Source organism: Neovison vison, chromosome 3 (genome assembly GCF_020171115.1).
Source record: "Neovison vison isolate M4711 chromosome 3, ASM_NN_V1, whole genome shotgun sequence".
NCBI lineage: Eukaryota > Metazoa > Chordata > Mammalia > Carnivora > Mustelidae > Neogale > Neogale vison.
In genome coordinates, this window is record NC_058093.1 from 142737391 (window position 1) to 142761740 (window position 24350).

Consider the following 24350-nt stretch of genomic DNA (forward strand, 5'->3'; position numbering starts at 1 on the left):
GAACACTAACTTCTGCTTTTCAGTTTGTCGTGTCAATTTGTCTGAGCACTGAAATGGAAAACTGAATAGTTATTTCAAAAGTACAGATGGAGCCCCTTGTTTATAGTATAATTCTTTACACCAAATGGAACTGCAGGAGGTTCAAAATTTGTAAAGGTCTTCCAAAAATCCAAACACATTATTCATTTCAACAAATCTGACAATTTTTGAACTACATAAATTTTTGAACAATTTTTTTAGTCCATTCGTGTTAACTGAGGTTAATTTGAAGATAACTGCTACTTCCCAAAAGAAGTAGTTGAATTCTAGAAGGCAATTGAAGCCAGAATATAATTCAGTTAGACTCTTCTATCTTAGGTGAACAAAGAAATTACCTGTAGGAAGGACATTGGAACTTTGAAAAATCTAATCTAACTCATTTTACAGTTACCAGAGAAATGCTTTTAACATAGTGGTAATGGCTTTTAATCTATTTGCATGAAAGAAAAAAATACAGACATTACCTTTCCCCATCTCTCATTAATTCTCATACTATTATAATTACATTTGTTATAAGCGTTTAGTTTTGGGCTTTTAAATAAAAGCAGATTTTCTTGAAGAGGAGAGAGTAAAATTTAATGGGAAAATAAAATAAAGTTCATTTATTCCAGTCAATTGTGTTTGGCTGGAGCGATTATGGCCTACGTGATCTGGTATGCTGACAAGTCTCCACTGACAAGGTGTACCCGTCATAGGTGATTTTCAAAGCATGCTTCCAGAGACAACACTGTAAATATACAGTCTCCTGGCATATTTTAAAAATTTGAATGCTAAAATTGCTACCTATAAAGAGATTGCTACCTATAAATGAACAGAGAACGGTGAAAGCTGGAAGTCTGACCAATCGTGGGGCTTTTAGACTGTCTTTTCTTTTTTTTTCCTCCAACAGAGAAATACAAATTGCTGTTTGAAATAAAATTAGTTTCTATCTTTGGACACCCTCAATGAGATGTTTGTGTTCAGTCTGGTTTATATGGGGGAGATCTCCAAACCTGAATTTTCCAAATCACCTTTGCATGTTGCTGCTTATTGATGCTATAAAATAAGAGAGCTCTGCCCCCAGAAAACAGGTTTCCAAAGCAAAAATAAGATGGTTTGCAAAGTGACTTGCATAATTAGGTGAACTGGCCACCCACGTGTGCTTTTCTGATACCATCAAAGATACCGTGGAGGGGACAAAAACCTAACCCTTCCCTTTTAAAAATGAATCTCTTCAAAACAACAAAAGAGAAATTTGGAATTTCATGAGGATTACTCAGAATCCTCCAAAATAGTCTTAGCTTTGTCAAATCTGGATTTAAATGTCAGTAATTTAAGGCTAGCTTTATGAATACAATGTCTATCTCCTGCAGCTGGGCCATATTATTTCAGTGACTTTTTTTTATGCTGAAGTTGGCTATAAGTTCTATGCTTGATTTATGAAGCAAAACACTCTATTTACTGTACAATGCTATAGTGCTGACATGCGGGGTCACTCCGTAATGCATTTGGAGTGGAGCGTGGGAACAGGGTTAAATGAGCAACACGCAATGGCTTATGAATGTAAAATGTGGCTTTTACAAAAAGAAAACAAGATTCTAAGGGCCCAAATGAAAATTGTGACAAACAGTAGCAAGCTGTTTGAATTGATTTGAAAGCACAAAGATTACATTTGACTAGGCAACTTTGGACTGAACTGAAAAGTGCAGAGTGTAAAAAAATAAATAAATAAAAATGGAAGTACAGACTTGCCAGCAGTCCTCAGGGTGGTAGGTTTCCAGGAGCTTAGGAATTTCTCATGCTTCTCTGGGGCGTCCACTCTAACGACTGCCTCTTTTTCAGGAAGTCAGGAATATAAGAAATAAACAGAGAAGTGTTCCGTATGGATATTTTCAGGATTGATCGCAATTGTCAAATCTGGGTGACCCATAACCCGAAAAGCTTCAGGTGCGTGCATTAATGCAACACAGAGATGATTCCATCATATTTTGAATTTTAATTCTAAAATGCAAAGTACGTGCTCTCATAGCTACTTTCTTATAGGGTCAACAAAAGAGGAAATAAAGGGATAAATGGTAGAACAGGGTACTGATAACTCTCTTCTGGTAGGTGGTTTTTTTTTTTTTTTGGTCTTGTTTTGTTTTGTTTTGGTGGGGGTTGGAAGTAATTTTCTAAATTTTATATCAAATGCCATGAAAACCATGTGGAGTTCAGGTATGAGAGGAAGAATATAAACTTGGACAAAGTTGGTCAAGTGATTTGCTAGTTCTTCAATCCATGTGTGATTTCTTCTATTTGACAGAAATCACAAGTAGGCAGAGAGGCAGGCGGGCGGTGTGGGGGGGAGGCTCCCTGCTGAGCAGAGAGCCCTAAGCGGGGCTCGATCCCAGGATCCTGGGATCATGACCTGAGCCGAAGGCAGAGGCTTTAACCCACTGAGCCACCCAGGCGCCCCTCATGTGTGATTTCTTCTAAAACCATTTCTCTTAAGTAGAGACAGCAGAAATTTCAAAGGAAATGTTCCAAGTCTGTGCCACATGGAAACTGTGGAATGAACGCTCTTCTTCATGTTTTAAATGTCCGAGAATATGCCAGGAGCATCTAACTTGTTTTGGGAATGTGCTACCTACCGGAAGCTGTGAGCCTCCTACATTCAAAAGCTTTGGAAAAGGGAAAACGGGCAAGCAGGGTGTGAGACCTGGGCAGCAGCGGGAAAGGAATGGGGGGCGTGGGGGGAGGAGAGAAAAAGGGAATGAGAAAAACACGTTTGTAGAAAGCAATCATTCTGGAGGCAGATTAATCTTGTTTTCATTTGAGATTAGGCTGCCACTACGACTTAACTGCTGTCAGAGCTGGATACTATTTTACAGTTAAAACAATACCCACTTGAAAAAATAAAACTGATTGCATGTGAGAAAACATTTCTACAATTTTTTCCAGATCCTCCTCTGACATTAGGGGAGACTTTGCCAGGGATACCACGTGACCACACTGATCCTGATCCTGAAAGTGGAACAGCTGGGTAAAGTATTAAAGCGGCCTTAAACATGGTCCTTCTACCCAAAAAAAAAAAAAGGAAAAAAAAAAGTAATCAAAAGGCAATGCCCCAAAGCAACTGAACACTGTAAACTTATCTTACAGGGAGATCATTCTCAGATACTAAGGGTGTGACCCAAATGGTTCAGTGAAACTTAATTTCCTGCTAGAGAGGGAAACAACGACAGACCCTAATTTGATTAACTCAGGATGAGAGCTGGTAGGTCTCCTGTCACCCCTCTGACTGATAAGATTTCAGGCTAATAGCTTCAGTCAGGGGAGAGCCCCCACCTTTATTGGGGACAATGTTTTTGCTATCAAACGGATGGCATATTTTATCAGTCTAAAAGAGGAGGGCAATAAAATGATTTGTACTCCCAAGAGGCTTTCCACATTTTGATTTGAGCTATAGGGTTTCGTTGGCCACGGTCAGCTCAGTAGATAGCCCAGCATCAATAAAGCTGACACTAACCCCATCCAAAGCACCCCTGGGTGTAACTGTACTTCCCGTTGAACAAAGTATGGGCCATAATGATAATTTTGTCGTATGAAAGTGCGTGCCGGCTATCCCTCCCCTGACAACTGACATTCTAAGGAGCAACTGGGCATTTTGCGTGGAGTAAAAGAAAGATGGAGTGAGTATAAGCGTGCGAGTTAGTGCAATCTTGTGTCATGCAAATGTTCACTCTCTGCTTAGTGTCTTGTCTTGCCAGGTGACCGGACAGCAAAGTGCTAAGAGGAGTCGCAATAAAATCCTATCTTTGATGGGCTATTAGGAATTTTTTAAAAAGCTCTTAAAGATTAAAGATAAAATAACATTAGTTAGAAAATATGTAAAGAGAAATATCAATGTTAAGCAATACAAATGGGAATAACTTTCAAGGGGATTCAACTCTTTGCCTTTCCCTACCCACCCCCCACCCACCTCTGCTTTCTGGCACCAACTAATTCCCTCTTACCAAGGCTCAAGCCCAGAGTCACCTTGGACTTCTCGTTATTCTTAACTTCCAAGTCATGAAGATTTTTAACCACATTCCTAAGGGTGCCCCCTCCTTTTTTGTTCTTACAACCTTTATTGAGGATCTTGTCTCTTCTCATCTTGTCTCCCCATCTCCTGTCTCTGTTATTTTCATTTCCATTTATGCTGTAAACCAGTGCTAGAGTGACCTCTTAAAATGCACATCTGAGTATATCATGCCCCTGCTCTGAAATCTGCCCTTAGTCCCTATTGCCAAAGGAATGAGATAGCTAACTCTCCATTACTATTTTCATGGGTCTGTGCCCTACAGCTCGAATTTATTTTGGAGCCGCCCTCTACACGAGACGTTCCATCCAACGATAGTCACCAGAGTTACCGAAACCTGGACTTGGATTTTGTGATTGCACTCAAACTCATTACCCATCATGGAGAGTTATTTCAAATATTACTTCACCTTACAAAGAGGTTCCTTTTCGTAATGTAATATCTCTTCTTTAGTAAACATTCCTCATGAAAATATTTTATATCGCCTGCTCTTCGCTGTTGTGCACTTGTCACATCGTACCTAAGCTTAAGCTCCTTGAGGCCAAGGAATCTCCCACTCATTTTTGGTATTCCCTCCAGGACTCTGAGTAGTGCCTTAGCCATAACAGCTTCTCCATAAATACACACTGATTTGAATAAGATGGAAATATAAAATTCAACAAGAAGGAAAAACACAATTTTCTGTCGTTTCAATAAAAAAAGAGGTAGAGTTTGAAAGCCATCATGCTCCACAACAGCTTATACATTCATAAAATATGCATTCAAAAAAGAGTAGATGGAAAAACTCATTTTAGGGTAAAAATCTTAATGAATGTACATAATTCATCTTCTGGAATGAACAGCTCACCCTTCAGAAATGGAAAGCATTACCATTACTCCCAAACATAAATCCATCAAAATTGAAAGTGTAAAGGAACTATTAGATCATCTTGGTTTTCGCTCTGTCAACTCCAGATCTTGACTTCATTCTGTTCCTTACCATGACTAGAAGCAGAAGTCAGTTTGGGTCTATTTTCACGTCTTTTCACAAATGGATATTAAATGACTCAAGTGATTTTTTTTTTTTTTAGGAGGCTGGTTTCATCAGCAAGTAATAATTTATTCTGCTTGTGAGTAAAATCTTCCCAGTGTTTAAGAGGTCACCAGTTGCACAATGGAGGTTTGCACTTTTCATTCTGTTTTCCTTCAATAAGTCAGTTTGGTTTTTCAGCCCCACCCTTTTTGCTCTAAAACGTCAAGGATAAGAATTATCCAAAGACCTTCAGACGTTCCTCTTGAGTGATAAGTTTTATTTATTTCAAGATGGCATCTAGAGAAAAATGCTAAATACATAATGCCCCATGCCCACTGGAATTCCATATCAGTGGCAAATACAAAGGTGGGAGCCAGGGCATCAGAAATTGGATGTATCAAGAAACCTAGCAGGATGATGAACTTGTACTGGTTTGCTCAGAACCTTCGCAGTTTGGGCCTTGAAATTCCCATGCCCCAAAGGACCCCTCAGTCCTGGACAAATGCTATGGTTGGTGATCTTCTTGTTAACAGCAGTGCCTGGGACAGGATCACTCCATTGCATATCCTACTATATAACTCTGAATATTGTATTGTATATATAGTAGTTATTTAAAAATTTTTAATTAAAATTATAAAATGGTGACAAATAGCTCTAACAATACACTTGATTTAAAAAAAAGACAAAAATGTGCCAGATAATACAAAAACATAAAATATTGATTGATTCCATCTGAGTCCCAAGAGAAAAGGCCTCCCTAGACCAGCAATCCTAACCTGGGGATTCCAGGCCCTTCCAGAACTATGGAATAGCCACAGCAATCCTGTAGATCCATATATCCACACCTCTACAGACAGAATAACAGGACTCACAGATACATGTATCATTGTACCTGAAACATCTGCGGGAACCACTATCATAAGTAAAATAGGAATTCATTTACAATTTTTTTTTAAAATCAGTGCATGACTCTCGGCATTACAGACTTTCAGAGCAGGATGGGACCTTGGAGATCGACGCATCCAACCCCAATTTTTTTTACAAACGTGGAAGTTGAGTTGCACAGCTAGTTAATGGAATGTGTGCTCTGTGAACGAATCTACCTCATGGTGCTAAGCTAATTACAGTAGGGTTTATATAGCTTTTATAGAATTGTGATTAAGTCCTGTGGGGATACGTGATCACCAATTTGCTATCTATCTTCAATGGCATTAAACAGTGACTCCCCCTCCCTTGAGTTATCACACAGTGGCAGTGTGGAGTACAGTGGGAACAAAGACCTGTAACCTAGGCTTGATTCTGCCACTAACTAGTCAAACCTTCCTGGGCAAGTCATTTACCAGCTCTAGCCTTCGGTGTCCTCATCTAGAAAAGAAAGGGACTGGCCAGAATGATCTTTTATGTCCCTTTTCTCACTAACATTTTATGAGCCTATAAACTATTAAGAGAACTTCCTTGGTCAAAGCTTACAGAAAATTGGCTCCCGGAGTTTTAGCGGAAGCCAGGATTATACAGTCAGTCAATGGCAGAATTACAATTAGAATCTAATTCTCTGGACTCCCTGCTTTTTATCTACTTCGGTCCCCCATAGTATATATAATTAAGCTTGCAATGATTGCCATCTGCCCCTAGGAAGTGTGGAATCACAGATCAACACAACCATAGAAAAGAGAAGAGTAGAGGGCACTGATGAAGTCCAAGCTCAGTAACTTGAGATTTTCTACCAGATAAGTCATGTCCAACAGTAACAGCTACTGGTATTATTACTGCTTTTGTTGTTGTCATGATTATTATTAATAACCTATATTTGAGGGATGCCTTAGAGTTTATTAATCATATTATGTACATATTGTCTTATTTAAGTCCACAGCTATATTCTGAAATATGAGAAATACTTGTTTTTACCATCATTTTATGAGCATGGTGACTGATGCTCTAAGACTGCATTCTCTCAGGGGCGCCTGGGTGGCTCAGTGGGTTAAAGCCTCTGCCTTTGGCTCGGGTTATGATCCCAGGGTCCTGGGATCGAGCCCCATGTTGGGCTCTCCGCTCAGCAGGGAACCTGCTTCCTCCTCTCTCTCTCTGTCTCTCTCTGCCTCTCTGCCTACTTGTGATCTCTGTCAAATAAATAAATATAATTTTAAAAAAGACTGCATTCTCTCATAAGTTAGGTATTAACCACATGTAGCTATTGAAATTTAAATGCATTAAAATAAAATAAAGTGTAAATTTTTGTTTCCTGGTCTCCCTAGCTACACTTCAAGTATTCAATAGCCACGTGTGGGTAGTGGCTACGAAACGGGATAGCACAGGTATGGAACATTTCCACCATTGCAGAGCATTCCATTGGACGGCCAGCCCCAAAAGATTGTGATTTGCCCAATTTCACACAGCTAGTAGGTGGGAGAACCAGGACCTTGGTCTTCTGAACTTAGGTCTCAGTGGCTCCATCCAGGCCAGCTTCTTTTTACCACCTAGCCTATAGTTCCCTTGTTCTTTAATTAGCTATTTTCACTAAAGAAATGCAAACCCATTTTAATATTGCCTTGAAGGATGCGTGATGAGGCAGTCCCATTCTAGTTTACAGAATGTACTGGAATACCAGGTGATAGAGCAGACAAGCAAGGTCTGAGCAAAGAACAAAATCTCAAGCATGTCTACTAGTAAACTGAAAGTTAAGTCTTTAATGTTCTGTGTCTTTTAAACACCAAAGAATTTTCAAATATCATTAGTGGCAGGGCTCTATTTTTCAAAGACCAAGTCTGAGTCCAGAGCCAGCCAAAAAGAAGCAAAAGCAGGACAAGAATGCCTACCACTTGGAATTCTAGCCAGGGCAATTTTACCCACACTCATCATCCCACATTTTCTTTTAAAAAAGAAAAAAAAAGTATTGATAAACATATGTATTACAGGAAAAATATGAACATTATCACACTTTCATCTGTACTGATTTTTACACAGTTGTTACAGAAAGACTTATTATTTACTTCCATATCTATACTTAATTCAAAACTAGGAAAATAAACTGAAGTTTATGAAAAAGGCAACAAAAGCTAGCAAATTTTTTTTCCAAATTTTTTTCCAACTTTGATTTTGAATAGATCAAAGGTATATATCCTAAAAAAGAAACTACACAAGACCTATAACGTCTGAGCTTTGAAGCTACACTGTATCTTGCTCAAAACCTTCATTAACCCTTTCCTAATTTTGTGGCTTCTAGTGGATCCCTTAAACTCTCTGAGACTCAGTCTCTTCATCTGGGAAATGGATGAACTATTACCTACTCTACGGGGTTAATTTGAAGACTGGTGGTAATCTACATATAGCATCGGATACAGTGTCCAGTGGAATGTGGGTATTTAATAAGTGGGAAGTATTGTTATTAATTTGCCTTGAGGGAAAAACACTAATATACCCATAAAGCAATCATTGCTTCAGTTGAAAAAAATCAAGCCATTAATAAATAAAAATTTTCACCAAAAGAATCACCAATCGAAGTTGTTACCTAATTGTCATGCACGATATATCTCACCTGAACTATATTTATTTATAATAAACCTCTCATTGAGCAGTTAACAGAACCCTGGATCCAGAAAAGCTTGTTTTTAGCTATGAATCACATATGTGTACGTTTATAGGTTTCACCCCAGGGAGAAAATCCAAATACTCATCTTCTACCTATGTTTTACAAGAACAAGTTCTATGGTAACTTCTAAATTCATTATTAGCCAAGGTTGTATTTAAGATTCCTATGTCTACTGCTTAATAACACCCAAATTAGTCTCGATGGAATTAGCTGTAATTAAGGACATTGTGAAATATGGTGGGGCAAACAGAATTACACTGTATTACTTTATTAATAATATTCTTTAACTACACTGTAAATTGCTATTAGGCCTGCATATTACTGCCTGGATATGGAAATAGTCTTTTGCTATGCTAATCTAACACAATTTTCTTTTAAATGTAAACAAATTATACTCTATTAATATGCTGTTCTACTTGCATAGTTAATTATTGTAACAGTAAGGAATAAAATTGTTCTGCTTTCTCTGTTTCTGATGGAAAAAGGGCTACATAAATAGTTTAATAGGGAACTAATTATGCAAAAAATTTAGATGCCTAAAATGTGTTTGTAATTACATTAAAATGGTCTTCTGTTCAAATATTGGAAAGCCTGCTAATTGGAGGCTAGCTGAAAATTTAAATATTGTGAATCAATGATTTTAATACAGTACATGTTTGGTTGTGTTTCTGTTCATATTTGTCTTGAAAATGAAGAGAATATTTAACAGTGTTTAATAAGAGAGGGTATGAGTTTCATACCAATGAAGTTAGTCCATAGCAGACTGGAATTTTAAACATGTATTTTTACAGCATTATCATTAATTTACTCAAGGGGTACGGGCAAGTTTGGGCTCAGGAATAACAACAAAAGTATACAGCTTGGAGGATAAGCTGATGTGAAAAGAAAATCTGATGTAGACCAAATCAAAGAGTCCTGGAAAATGCCCCATGACAGGCAAACCAGAGTTGATACGGTTGTAAATTGCTAAATTGTTTTAGATAAATAAACACATGTAGCAGATCACCTGCCTACTCTCCGAGGATTTCCAAGTGAGTCACCTTATCCAGTTGTAATTAAGGAGTGTTAAAGATGTAGTGCCTTGTTCTAAATGATTCTTCGTGGCATCCAAGCTTTTATTTTGATGCGGAACGGAGGTTCTTAATCTGAGAAAAAAAATGCAATGCTAAAATAAGCGCACTCTTTTGGAGAGAATTTCAACAACCTGTCCTGAATTTTAAACTATTTTGGAAAAAAAGAAGGGCAAACTGTTCATTATAATTTTTACGACAATACAAATGAGAGTACTGCATATGTAACCAGGATTAATTGCACAGATAATTGGGAGCCCAGAAATAACTTTATAATTTAAAATTCTTGCCTACTTAACAGAGCTGTTGTAAGCATCAAGAGATAGAATGTACTTGAAAATGTGTTGAAGACTATCAAGCCCACAAGGAAGGTAGCAAGACAATCACTATGGTTATTAATAATAACGAAGAAGATGAAATGCCATTTGTCCTATAATGTAATCCCTGCTGCATAGCGCCTTCCGCTCAACGTCGGTACCATGGGATAGTTAGGCTTGAGCTCTAGAAGCAGCAGACCAGAGTGTGACTCTGGGCTCTACGTCCTTGGGCCTGATAGACCCAGAAATGATGCTCCACAGATCTGATTTAAGTTCTAGTACGGGGAACATTCACAACTAGTCAATTGGCTCATTTCTCAGGAACCACTACCACATTCTTTGACCCAAAGGGTATCTTTTGCTGATTTGGGGGAAAAAAAAAAAGACTACAAAATCAGAATCAGTTGCAATTGCTTGTAAAGATACTGTCTATTGGGCAAAACCCAACACCTTAGCCTGGTGTTCAAGACCTTCTGCCCTCATACCTCTCCCTATCACTCCTGTTAGCTCTATACTCGTCTCAGCCTAGGGGGTCCCTCTTTCCCCCCAAATCCACATCCCTTCCCAAATCTAGACCACTGGGGCTGCTGTTCTCCTTACCTGAATGTTCCCTCCTCCTTCCCATTCCTTTCAAACCTAACTCAAATACTCTCTCTTCCCTAAAGCCTACCTTGAACCCTCCAGGTCTCAGGGACGTCCCCCTTCTTTTTGAATTCCACCACCATGTAATGGCTGGACCCTTTCGTTGGCATGTGGCTTGCTTGTAACTTCGCTTTCTTAGATGTATTAGATGTATTTTACTCTAACTTGATAATATGCTCTTCCAGATACTTTCCACATTGTTATGTTTGGAGCACATGGTATGAAACGTAGTAACTGTTGTGTGGATTCTTGCTCTTTTGCATGGGCAAAAGCACATGGCCCTCAAAGAGTATGTGTGAATGTTCCTAAATTAGGCTAGGCAGTTTATCCCCCCAAAAATGGGCAAGGGGAGGCAGGGAGTGGGAGCCTACTGACAGTTCTATTTGTTCACATGACAGGCCTCTGTGTCTGTCTGAGAGGATGATGGGAGAATAGTTGAAGACAAATATCCAGGTGAGGCACTGTCTCGTCTAACCCTATGCGGCCACTACCCCCCATTACCCACCTCTGTTACCCGATGCTGGAGCTCGATCCAAAACACATACTTGAAAACTCTCAATCCTGTCTTTCCTCAACTAAAATTATTGCCATGTCTCTTTTCAAAACAGAAGCTTCAAAGATGGAGGATTTCTATTTCCTACAAATGTTCGTTTGGGTTATCTATTAGGCCTCATGAAAGCCAGATGCCGTCATACTCTCTGATGATGGGGAAGCATAATCACAAACTCACTCTCCAGCTCACACTGGTGGTTCAGCCATCAGTATCTACCGTTTAAAAAATGCCACCAGGACTTCTACACCAGTGGAAAGTCATATATTGATTGATGCAATCATCAATTAATGTATCCCCTCTTTTCTTCCCACAATTATTAATGAGCAGTGAAATGCCAACATGGTGGAAACAGAAGGCAGAATAAAGAACAGCAAAGACACTGATCACTCAAAACTAAAGAGGCAGCTCATGAATAATGGATAACGATGTGCACACGAATTGCCAAGAGAAATAATTTCTATTTTTCTATGATATTGTCCTTGGCCATGTACTTCATTCAGAAGGGTCCTATTCCCCAGGCCAAGAGGGTATACAATGCGTATACTCCACACAAACACAAGAATGAAAAATGGCTAAATTTTCCTTAATAAGTGGAACAATCAACCTAGTGGGGTACTTTCCCTAAATGAAAAATTTTCATTACAGAGAAGAGACCCATTCTTGTCCACTCAGAGTTTTTATTCTTTACCATCTGCCGTGTTTCGATCTACAGGAACCTGGAAACGCCGTGTTCAGTGGACTGTCATGGGGAGAGACCCCGAAGGCGCAATCAATGGAAAGTAGGTCACAGGGAGACACTAAGCCCACTAATTTATTTTTCCTTTTTCAACTGACATATATATGGTGCTTTCTTGACCTTTTGCTATTTTTTTTCTCACCGGTTGCATGATACATATAATATGACCGTTGAAAATATCATATTATCTATGCCAGACTAGTCCATTTTATTATGTTCTGATCTTCCAGCACATGACTTACAGACAGAATATTAAACTTCAAGAAGCAAAGATTTAGCTCAGTGCACGTGTTGCCACTGGTAACCCACGGTAAGAAGGTAACCCTATATATTCACAAGTGCCATATGTCACATGCGTAGATACATATGCAGACACAGAAACTGTTTTTAGAAAACTCATGCTTTCCAATAAAAAAAAAAAAAAAAGAAAAAGAAAGGAAAAAAGTATTCCTCGGAGTATATCACCAGAGATTTGGGCTATTGATTCAATTTATTCTCCAACTTTCAGAGCTTTATTTCTGGTTTTATAGGAATTACAGGAAAACCAAGTTATAAAACTTCTCAAGCAACAAAGAATGAGTATTTGCTGAGAAGTCCCAATGAAAGGAACTCTATCAGTAGACACCCAATGTAAGCCACTTAAAGATTTAGATTCAAGCTAGCTAGAGCCTTTAAAAAAAGGACAATAGTTAGTTTTTTTTCTAACAAAATATCCCCAATCGTTAATATATATACAATATACAACCCGTAATACATATATCACAGGATATATACATATATAATCAGTATTATATACACATGTACGTATATAATTATATATAGACATATGTAATTGGTAATATTTACATATTAATGATCATTTATATAATAAAGCTCTGGTAATAAAAGATTCTTATGGACTATTTTTTTTTCACATCTCCCTCAAAATTCAAAAGTTCAGGAGAGTCAGGGGTGCCTGGGTGGCTCAGTGGGTTAAAGCCTCTGCTTTCGGCTCAGGTCATGATCCCAGGGTCTTGGGATCGAACCCCACATGGGGTTCTCTGCTCAGCAGGGAGCCTGCTTCTCCCTCTTTCTCTCTGCCTTGCCTACTTGTAATCTCTGTCAAATAAATAAATAAAATCTTTTTTAAAAAAAAAAAAGTTCAGGACAGTGAAGATGTTAGAAAATGAAATAGATTAATACCGCCCAGTCTGACCATTCAAAACCAAACCCTAATGCAGCGCCATCTATTCTCTCAAAGGAAAATCTAACATTTTTCAAAAGGGAAAACTAGTTTCTTACAAGACCTTACAGGCTTCTTGAAACCCTCGTGGTTTGCTCCCGGATGGAAAGAGAACATACTTAAAATTAGTCAGAAGATTTCAGCTGGAAGACAACAACTATGTTTGTTGTGCTTTGTTTGAAACTTTGATGAGTGCCTCAAAGCAGGCTACAATCAGGCAACTGAATAAAGACTTGAAAAGACCCCAAGAGGCCAGAGATCCTGAAGCTTCTCAGGACGCCCTCCTATCTCGAATGGCCATTTGCTATAAGGACTGTAAAAGGCTGCCTCGATTTTGTCAAAAGGATTGGAACTAGACAGAGTCTGGGGGAAAGATATTACCATGATGCACCTTAATTTGATCCCCATTCAAAGGACAGAGCAAAAAGGAAGAGTGGGCATGTGCTGTGTTATTAATTACATAGCTGGTTTCTTTGGAACAAAGGTTCTTTCTCTTACACGTACTTGGATATTCCTAAGAACACTTTTGTATTAGCATATTGTTCTCTGTTTTCTCTTTCCTTCCAGCTTTATTGAGGAATAACTGACAAATAAAAATTATATTTATGTAAGGTGTACAAGAGGATGTTTTGATGTATGTATACATTGTGAAATGATTAGCACAAGATGATTAACATATCTAGTTAGTGTCCGTATGTGTGTGGTGAGAACACTGGAGATCTAGTCTTAGCAAATTTACCTCCCTGTGTTTGTAGGACAGCGTGTTTTGCCTTCATAGCTAGAATAAAAATTGCCTCCAGGAGAACAACAGCAATGTCTGACCGAAGTTCCCACATCTGTATTATGCCACAGAGAAGACAATCCCTTCCTCTTTTTCAAGCATTCCTATCATGCCTACAGGTCCCTCTTCCTGTTTCCTGGCCCAAGACGCCTCCCTTCAGGCCCACAGAACATCGCCTGACCTCTTCCAGAGTCTTCCACACAGACCCCCTCTCTTCACCAGAGGACCTGCCTTTTCTCTCTCCTTCACTTTTACATACTTTTGAAGTACAGTAACCTCAAGAAGTTGAGTTACCAGACTCAAAGTACCCTGAAAATACACTACCCTCACCTGGCCACACTACACAGCAGCTGGAATGAAGAAGGCTAGTCCCAGGCCAAGAATTACCAAGGAGTCAGTTTTTATTAGACGTGATAATCCATAAAGAAATGTGCATTCTAATACTGGGGGGCCTAATACTTTTGTTCTCCTCTTACAAGTAGATTTTTTAAATGGATCTAATATCAGCATATTGTTTTTATCGCTAGTTATAGCGAAGCAACCTTTAATAAATCTTCAAAAAGTAAATATATTCATTATAATAGAGAAATTGCAGGAGAAAAGTAAAATACATTACATTCTCTTCTTTATTCTAAGTTTTCTCTATGTCCATACACAGTAACATATTCCTGGGTTCTTCTATCCAACCTCTTTTTAACATATCTGTTATGTTCTGGAAAGGAAGACTTACAAACTGTGAGTATCCAAAGACTCTGTCCAACAGTCTTGCAAAAAATAAATAACTTGGACATTGTCTTTTTTTTTTTTAATTTTATTTTTTTTATTTTTTTTCCAATTTATTTATTTTCAGAAAAACAGTATTCATTATTTTTTTATCACCTCACACCAGTCAGAATGGCTAAAATCAACAAGTCAGGAAATGACAGATGCTGGCGAGGATGCGGAGAAAGGGGAACCCTCCTACACTGTTGGTGGGAATGCAAGCTGGTGCAACCACTCTGGAAAACAGCATGGAGGTTCCTCAAAATGTTGAAAATAGAACTGCCCTATGACCCAGCAATTGCACTACTGGGAATTTACCCTAAAGATACAAACGTAGTGATCCAAAGGGGCACGTGCACCCGAATGTTTATAGCAGCAATGTCCACAATAGCCAAACTATGGAAGGAACCTAGATGTCCATCAACAGATGAATGGATCAAGAAGATGTGGTATATATACACAATGGAATACTATGCAGCCATCAAAAGAAACGAAATCTTGCCATTTGGACATTGTCTTTTACTCCTTCCTCCTTCACAGAGTCTTCTCATTCTCTGCTCAGCCTTACAAGTTCTCTGGTTTCAAGTCTGCTATTTAAAAAAAAAAAAAAAAAAGTATGAGGTGCTTTGCAGGATGAAAGTCATTTGTCACCGCAGAGAAACGAAGGTGAACCCAGGGCACTCTAGGGGGACGGGCTGTTGCATATTGTATGGATTTGCTATAAATGCAGGGAGACACACAGAGATACATTTCAGGAACAAATACTACCTGTAGGTTTAAGATAAAGTTGGTTTTATTGACTAGAAAAAAAATAAAGAAATTAATTATGATAATGCCAGTTAAAATAAAATACAGCGTTATGTTTAAGGGCCAACAATGTTTTACAAACTTCCAAGATAATTTAAGGATCTGTCTTAAGGTTTCTTCATCCTGGAAAATCTAACGGAAATCCGACGATTAGGAAAAAAGCACACACACGAGAGTAATACGTAAGCGAGAGTGCCTGCACACAAGATCAGGTGACAGGTGTGCTCAGTGAGGCCCAAGGGTGGCTGGTCCTTTAACACACGATAGGAAGTTTCCGTGAGCAGGCATCGGTTGAACAATATTTATTAACCGACTGTGAACTTTGAGTGAAAGGTCCTTGCCATATTCACATAGGCTGTTTATGTAATAGTTTTTCATGAATGTTAAAACAGCCCATTGAGTCCAATCTTAATAAGAATACACTGAAAGTCGAACTTTCTCTCAGTGTCCCCCATTCGCTCTTTACGAATTCTTTTCTCACGCTGCTCTTCTATCCTCCTTGCCTCCATACCACCTTCACCAGGCTAAGTGCTATTTACAATCCTGTTCCTTTTAGTGAGTCTGCCTTAGGTAGAGTTTCCCTGTAACCGCCCCCCCTTCTAAATTGGTATCCAAGTACCCAAGCTCCCACAGTGCTCTCGAATGCCCCTTCCAATACTCACTTCCAATACTCACTCTGGTTCATGCTACTTGCCTTTCCCAACAGAAATTGCCAAGTTCCAAGGGCAAGAAACATGTCTGTCTCTTTTTTTATATATAAAGATTTTATTTATTTATTTGACAGACAGAGATCACAAGTAGGCAGAGAGACAGGCAGAGAGAGGGGGAAGCAGGCTCCCTGCTGAGCAGAGAGTCCGATGCAGGGCTCGATCCCAGGACACCGAGATCATGACCTGAGCCAAAGGCACAGGTTTAACCCACTGAGCTACCCAGGTGCCCCCATCTCTGTCTCTTGAATCACACTATCTCCAGGATACTCAATGATAGTTGCCCGGCACTCAAATATTTGTTAAGTTTGTAAAATTTATCAAGCCACTTAACTTGGGCCAAATTCATGTCTAATAATTTGGTGATTGAAAGTTCAATGGAGAATGGATTTCTAAAATTACCAAAAATGCCAACTGGATAACTTTAACAGATTCGAACTCTTAATTCATTTAACATGCTTATAAATGTTGGCTGCTATTAGCACTGGCGGCTTGCATTCTCTCCCACAGTCTCCTCCTCTTCCTCTTCTTCCTTTTGGGACTCTTGTTTCTGTAGTTGTCATTGTCCTCTGACTCCAAAACAATATAACCAGAGAGGAAAACCGGATGTGCACAGTACAGTAGCAGCATCAATAGTCTGAAATAACTGCATTTCTTCTGGATGGGGTCACATTCCCAGCTCTAACTGCTCTCCACTCGGTCCCAGGTACAAACATCCCCAGGGTTATTAATATGAAATGAGATCATGCTATTTCTGTTAATTACAAAACAAACATCCAGGCAAATTATCGCTATGTTTCAGAAGTCACTAGTGTATCTTTTAACCACTTGATATCCACGGAGTTAAGGACTTCCCAATGGACCCCATGGTAGTGCTCCTAATGTTGCTGTCACTGACCCACGCCAGACTATGTCTCTCAAATTCTCAGATGTTAGAAGGGAAACCTGCTCAGTTTTCGAGCATCCGTTTTTCAAAACTTTGAGAAAAAATTCTGAAAACATGATTTCTGAAATGCCCCAGAGCCAGCGGAGATAACCTTGTCCTCATTAGGCCCAAGTGATGCACGAATGATTCAAACAACCAATCAACCAAAAACAGAGAGGCAACAGACTTTCATGATGATCATTTGGTAGAATTAAGATAATCTAGAAAATAAATGGTGATAGAAAAATGTAGAATACTGTTTCGTAAGCAGACTTTAGGGAGAATAAAACCTACAGAAGCAACCTCTACCAGAATAATCATTGTTGATCTTCCTTCCTATGGATCTTATTAGGTAATTTAGTATATGTGCTGCCGAAGCGAGCACTCTTAGGTAATTTAAAAAAATGTATAATTATGAGTTGTTTAGTAGGTTAAATACTATGATGGTTCTTTTTAGTTGTAAGCTGTTAAAAAAAATTGGAAAACACTAGTAAAGGCAAGCCACAGACTAGAAGTCGAATATATATTTATATAGGTATATTTCACAAAGAACTCCTACTCAGAGTATAATATATAAAGAACTCCCATAAAATGTTACTAAAAAATTACTTAATACTAAAAATATAAATGACCAATTTTTTTAAAGAACAAAATACTTGAACTGTCACTTCACCGAAGAAGACATCTGAATAGCCCATAAATACACACATGAAAAGACATATCAGATCACTTGTAATCAAGGAAATGGACAATGAAAGTCACAAAGAGATATTACTACACACTTACGCAAATGCTAAGAGGCAAAGACTGACCGAGAGCTGATATGTATATGGGTCAATGGGAATTCTCATATTCTCAGTAAGATAGCAAAACAGAATGTACAACCACTCTGAAAAACTGCTTGGCATTTTCTTTTTCTTTTTCTTTTTTTTTTTTTGAAAGATTTTATTTATTTATTTGACAGAAATCACAAATAGGCAGGCAAAGAGAGGAAGGGAAGCAGGTTCCCTGCTGAGCGGAGAGCACGAAGTGGGGCTCGATCCCAGGACTGAGATCATGACCTGAGCCGAAAGCTGAGGCTTTAACCCACTGAGCCACCAGGCACCCCTGCTTGGCATTTTCTAAAGATAAACATATACATAGGTCCCATCTTAGAAATTTACCCAAGATGGATAAATGCCCATGTCCAGAAAAGGCTTGAAAAAGAATGTTCAGTCATAACAACCCCAATCTAGAAACATCAGAGATGTCCATCAACAGAAGAGTGGATATCCATGGACATCTTGGTATTGACTATGTCAGTCCCTCATTCCATGTTATCAGATGTATCAGTAGTTCTTTCTCCTTTCTCCTTTGTTACTAAATAGTAAGCTATTAATAAAGGTAGTGAAAGAGCTACTGATACACTCATCAACCCAGATGAACCTAAAAAATATGATATTAAGCAGAAGAAAGCAGACACTAAAGAATACATTTTATTCTTAATCACTATTGTATGATTTTTATTCCCATGAAATTTAAGAACAGACCAACTGTACAGGATAGAAATCAAAATAATGGTTGCCTGTCAAGGCACAAGGAAATTTTGGGGCTGACTGAAATGTTCTTTATCTTCATCTGGGAGATGGTTATACGTGAAAAATTACTGAGATGCATTAAACATTTTACTGTATATAAATTACACCTCAATCAAGTACTATTTAAAAATAAGTTAAGATATTATACACAGCCTCAGGGAGTTAATCTCCTTAGAGTGACAAGAATGTTAAAATTTCAAAAAGAGCTATTACTATCTCAAGAAAGGATTTATTGGGTGTGGACTTAGAGAGAAGAAACAGAGGATTGGGAAGTTTATTCCCAGTGCGGTAAATGGCATGAGACTATGTCTGGAAGCTGTGATAAGCAATATTCATGGAAGAATTTCAAAAACTATTTTTTCTGAACCAGAAGCTGTTTATGCAAGTTGTGGCTAGATTGTATAGCACCTTGGGTGCTAGGCGGAGGCATTATTCTTCAGGTTGAGGGCATCCATTTTCAATTTTAAGCCGACGAGTGTCAGATCCCAAGTGATCAAAATTAATCTGACTGAGGTAGGGAGACCAGGTGGAAGGCTTGAGCTTTCATGAAAGGTAGCACACATCCGTAGCCGAATAGTTTTATCAACCTGCTTCCTGGCTGTAGAATTTTAGGGATTCAATAGCCTTCTTTCATTTTATATTCTCTCTGCCCCCCTCGGTACACACTGACAGTGTTTCTGCTGATATAAAATTATCAAGAACTTTGTGGTCTCCTGTGTATGTCACTCATACACAGAAGCTTCTCCACAGGTCTATCCTGGATAATCCCAGCTCTATTTTGGTTTCTGTTGAGCTGGTTGAGGGGGTGTCGGAGTCACATACTTAATCTTTTCAAAGAGACTTTTGTGTGAATGAATACTCTCTGACCTTTTAATCTTTCTGAGATTTTAGCCAAAGGTTTTCCATTCACACCTCACTTTCTTCTCCAATGCAGTTTCCTGGCAGCCAATCTATTACTGTTAGCATCTTTTGCAATCTGGATAGGCTGAATGTTTCTCAAGTCATCAAGTCATGGTTCCTTGTTTATCGGTCTTCCCTCTGTTTATCTCTTTCAGAGCCACATCTTATTCTCAGCAACAAGAGAAACCAGACTGCACCTTCAACACTTTGCTTGGAAATCTTCTCAGCCAAGTATCTAAGTTAATCATTTACAAGTTCTGCTTTCCACATAACTCTAGGCCACATTTTCCTGAGCTTTCTACTACTGTATAATAAAAATTTCCTTTCCTCCAATCTCTAATAATATGTTCCTCATTTCGTCTTGAGCCCTCACCCTCAATGCCTTTACTGTCCATGATTCTGCCAGCTGTCTGTCATAACAATTAGGTATTCCATTCTCTAAGGTGATAGATGTTTTCTCTACCACACTTCTCACTTTCTTCTGAGTCCTCAATAGCAGAGTCATTAACGTCCATATTCCTACTTACAATCCATTCAGTGCAATGTGGGCTTTATCTATCATTCACCCAGCCTCTGCCCACGTTTTTGGTAGTTAATAGGTTAGGACTCCACTTTCAGGTAGTTACCAAAGTCTGTATTAGTATTTGATGACTGCTACCATAATCTCTAACTTGCTTTTCCCATAAAATATAGTATTGGTGATACTAATATCCTACATAATACAGAATTTCTTATCACATATGTGAAAACCATGTATGCTTCTCTCATTACTTGCATTATGCAAGAAGTCAACAGAATTGTATTTTAATACCCCAAACTCCAATTATCTCTCACCCAGCTAGACATAGCAGAACTCACATAACTAAAAATCACAAATTAGTAGTAATTTTTAGTAATAAATTTCCTGTAGGAGGCATACAACTATTGTAAACAGATTAAGTCCCCTGAAGGATTCCTTTATAATTAAGAACATAACTGTTTAAAGACATCACTGAATAAAATGAAAAAAAAAAAAAAAAGGACACAAATAGGTGGAAAGTTATCCTGCCTTTGGATCAGAAGAATTAATATTGTTAAAATATTCACACTACTCCAGAGATCCAATGTAATCCCTGTCAAAACTCCAATGGTGTTTGTCACAGAAATTAATTTTCTATCTATATACCTATAGATATATAGATATCTCACATAAAACCACAAAAGACCTCAAATAGCCAAAGCAATCTTGAGAAAGTAGAACAAAGCTAGAGATATCACACTTTCTGATTTCAAACTATGTCACAAAGCTATGGTAATCAAAATGGTATGCTACTGGCATAAAAACAGACACACAGACCAACAGAACAAAATCAAGAGCCCAGAAATAAACCCATGCATACATAGGAAACTACTATGTGACAAGAAAGTCAAGAACATTCAATGGTGTTGGGGAAACCGGATGTTCATAAACAAAAGAATGAAATTGGCTCCCTATCTTATATTATTCATAAAAATTAGCTAAAATCAACCAAAGACATATATGTGAGACCTGAAATCATGAAAGTCTTAGAAGAAAACACAGAGAAAAAGCTTCTTAACATAGATCTTGGCACTGATTACTGTATATGACACCAAAAGCACAACCGCAAAAGCAAAAATGAACAGGTAGGACTAAATCAGACTAAAGAGCTTCTGTAGAGCAAAAGAAACATTCAACAAAATAAAAGGCAACCTATGAAATGGAAGAACCACACATCTGATAAAGGGTTAATATCCCAAATACACGAGTAACAGATACAACTCAAGAGCAAAAACAAACAACAACAACTACAAAAAACAAAACCCACGAGACAAATAATCACTTAAGAAAATTGGCAGAGGAGCTGAATAGCATTTTTCCAAAGAAGATACACAAATGGTCAACAGGTACATGAAAAGGTGCTCAACATCAGGAAACAATCACCAGGGAAACACAAACAAAAACCACAGCGAGATAAGCACTTCACATCTGTTGTAACGGCTATCATCAGAACGACAAGAGATAACAAGTGCTGGTGAGGAAGTGGAGAAAAGGGGTCTCTTGTGCCATGTTGGTGGGGATGGAAAGTGGTGCAGCCACTGTGAAAAACAGTACAGAGGATAAATTAAAAATAGAACTGTCATAGGGTCCAACAATCCCAGTTCTGGGTATACATATGAAGGACAGGAAATCACTGTCTCGAAGAGATATCTGTGCCCTGAAGTTCACTGCAGCATTATTCACAATAGCAAAGACATAGAACCAAAGAGACAATCTAAGCATCCTTCAATGGATGACTGGATATAGAAAATTCAGTGTGTGTGTGTGTGTGTGTGTGTGTGTATGTACATGTAAATAAAGTGGACAATTATTCAGCCATAAAAAAGAAGCAAATCCTGCCATTTGGAACAACATGGATGAAACTTGAGGGCATTTTGCTAGTAATTCAGGTAGAAAAAGATACCTATTGTATAATCTCACTTATATATGTGGAATCTTAAAAAGCTAAACTCACATAAACAAAAAGTAGATTGGTGGTTGCCACGGAACGTGGAATGAGGGAAATGGGACATGTTGATCAAAGGTTACAAACTTCAGTTTCAAGATGAACAAGATTGAATATAATCATATGTAACATAATTATATATAATAATATATATATATATATATATTATTGAAAGCTGCTGAGAGAATAGACCTTAAAGGTTCTCACCACAGGTTGCACACATACATACCCAGAGTAATTATGTGAGGTAATAGAGTTGTTAACTAATCTTACTACAGTAATCACTTTGCAATATTATAACACACAATATATATCATACACCTTACACTTATATAATGTTATATGTCAACTATATCTCAATAAAGGGGCAGTGGAGGGGGTAGCAAACAAAGCTACTTAAATGTTTCTTCCAAGTCATATAGGTTTGTCTGACAAATGCTCCCATCCTATTAAGGATTATATTTATGTTCAGAATATAAATAAGATCACAATCCCCTCTAATATATTCTTATTTAATTGTATTTACCTAAAGACTGATGAAAACAAATGCGAAGAAATCTGAATCATTTTTACTTTTTACTCATTTTTACTTGGTCCATTTTCACACCAAGAAACAGTCAACATGTAGTTCAGTCAATGAAATATGACAGTTGAGATGTTTCATGTGTATTGTGAATATATGTATTTCCTATACCATTTTTCTGCATTATTATCTGTGTTGTTTCATTTGAATTATAAAATTCATGAGTGATAGATTGCATTTTCTTTGTTTCATCAGAAAAGAAATAACTACCACATATGCAATAGGAGACCAATATTAATTAACAATGATCATCTTGATTATAATTTCCACATCATGAAAATTGTTTCAAGTGATTAATTCATTATTTATTGATTAGGCCTGTTCTAGCCTATAAAACACAGTAATTAGCCACTCAGAAAGGAACTGCTACTTTTTTTTATTGGCCATTTGGAAGACAACCAATGGCATGAACATAAATTCCAAAATACTTACAAGTAAGGCCTTGTTGTATAGCTAGAACTTGGTATCTGGAACTGAGAGCTGTCTTTCACCAGAATGATCCTTTACGTCAAGTCTGCTGGGAGAACTAACCCATAGAAGCCACTTAAAATGACATTCATTTAGTGTGAATTACTGAAAAGAATGTCCCCCACTAAATATTACATGAGCTAAACCCTCACTATGAGCATTACAGCTTCAGTGGAGGAATCAGAGGGAAAGAGCAGTGTTGTGTGGAGTCCGGAGTAGAGTCTGGGGGCCCAGGTCACGTAGATGTCTATCAGCAAAAAAAGGAGTAGCGCAGGGCTCAGTCCCTGAAGAAAGCACACTGAAGAGGAAGTGAGGAAACTGCAGGATATGCCCTAAGTTGTAAAGGCCAAAACAAAGAACACTGCATAGGGTGCTAATTACCTTTTCACTTTTCATACAGAGGGAATTTTAAATGGAATGAAAATACTTAGCCTTATTGGAGAATAGAAACTGTTTCCAGAGTAATCGGGCACTTGAATAAAAATATCTTAAAAACATGCATGTATTTTGATGCAGAAATGCAAGTGTTGGGATTTTTTTTTTCCCCTGGAGGATTAAACAAATATGCCAAACATCTGCACATTGTACAAAAATTAATATCACAGTGTCACTTATAATATCGAAAAATATTAAGTGACTTAAATATTTATCAATAGAGAGCTGGTTGAATAAATCATCAAGTATCCAACAGTAAAATCCTAAAATGATTATGTAGTTATGTATTTATTGACTTGCAAATAAAAGTCCATGATATTTTAAGTGAAAAAGACTTATTTAAAAGCTGTATGTGGACTATGGTCTCCATTATTATATTAAAAATTTACATATGTATAGACAACAAAAGGCTTGAAAAATACTCACCTATGTGTGATTATCACTGAATGGGATGATGGCTAATTTTATTTTATTTCTGTATGCCTTTCATCCTTTTCGCCATAAATGAGAAAACAGACACCAAGGTCAATATTAATCACTATAACTAAATGCATAAAAATCAGGAACAGCTTTACTGCATACCCTGAACATAGCAGGTACTAAGTAACTATAGATTATTTGCTGGTTTGATTGATTGATTGATTGATTTAGTGATTGAAAAGGTGTCACTGATGGGGAGTGAGCA